We start from the raw sequence: 1,388 nt of genomic DNA on the forward strand, positions 1-1,388 counted from the left end.
CAGCAACAAAGCAAGCCCTCCGGCAGACTGCCATGGCTACGCAATGAAACTACAGATCCTGTACGCTTCACCGGATGCTTGAGAAGTTGGGAGAGGCGGCTATAAACCAAAGGAGAATGAGTAACGTATACGATGTGGGACTAAACTGTTATAGCTAAGGCTAATCCCTATGGGCTAGATTGATAGCCTGCTCAATGATAGCCTTCTCCACGCGCTGAAGTTCTAATAGCCTCGACAGACAGACAGACACGCAAGTCAGTGGCAAGGAACATGCCAACCATCATATGTCAACTGACAGAGGAAAGAGCAAACAATGAGGTTTTTGCTCATACAATTGCTGAATATTAGAGAATCGGAGAAAGAATACAAGATGGTAATTGATTTCAAGGTATTTAATTGTGGTAACTTGTGATTTTCGATAACTAAAACAAAGCAGCGGAGCCAAGAAGTTTAAACATAGCTAAGCTCACTAAATGTGTTTTTCTTGCACTCCTATTAGAAATAGTCTTTTTGGAAATTCTCCAGATGCCCCTGACTCTGTATATGTAGAAGTTGTTGTTTTAGTATGTAGAAACCAACTAGGACAATTATCCTGGAGAGCTATATAACTAAACCAAAGATACTTTTACATATACAACATTAGAACTTTGCGTTGGAGAAAGAGGAGAGGTAATCATTTAGGGTACAGGGTAAACAAAAGGTAGTGCTCGTTTAAGTATTCTTCTGCAAACTCAAAAATTTGGTTAAGGGAATCCATCCATGGAGTCGGACCAGCAGGAAGAAGCTCCTGCTGCTTCCTGGAGAGATGAAGTTGTATTGGCGTCAGATTCTATATCGCTCTTGTCTGATGACATGTTCTATGTCGATTTCCTCTCAAGATGAAGAATGTCAGGTGGTGACTGTTGCAAACTTCGAAAAAGACCGTTTTAGTTTGTTGGCAGAGAATCTCAGACACACTTGTAAGGAATTCAAGCAAGAAATAGTCCAGTATATGGCTGAAGAAATCCTAGATTTTTTCATACAGCCACAAGGTAGTTTCTTTTATTTATTTTTTCTGTTTAATTTTTGTTAATTCTCTGATGTTAACTTAAGTTTTCATCTTATATTTTTGGGTTTCTTAGAGCACTGTATTAAGAAAGAGCGGTGCAGTGTCGAGCATGTGGAATATCTGCTGTATGAGTTGGTGAGAATATCCTTAACGGCTACAGAAAAGAAACGCAGAAACTGTGACTAGCGCGTTTTGTATAGTCCCACATTTCCTTGTTTGCAAACAGAGATTGGTTCAAATAGCCGGAGCTTTCCCTTAAGCTTGTCCCTTCGGGGACATCCGATAAAATTGGAACGATACAGAGAAGATTAGCATGGCCCCTGCGCAAGGATGACACGCA

At 40.4% G+C, this 1,388-nt stretch overlaps 1 pseudogene; it reads left to right on the forward strand.

The window, feature by feature from the left end:
- Nucleotides 1-1,311: 1,311 nt before the first annotated feature.
- On the forward strand, nucleotides 1,312-1,388 carry LOC113330310 (annotated as a pseudogene; the record flags this gene model as incomplete).

This window comes from Papaver somniferum, unplaced genomic scaffold (genome assembly GCF_003573695.1).
Source record: "Papaver somniferum cultivar HN1 unplaced genomic scaffold, ASM357369v1 unplaced-scaffold_11738, whole genome shotgun sequence".
Taxonomy (NCBI): domain Eukaryota; kingdom Viridiplantae; phylum Streptophyta; class Magnoliopsida; order Ranunculales; family Papaveraceae; genus Papaver; species Papaver somniferum.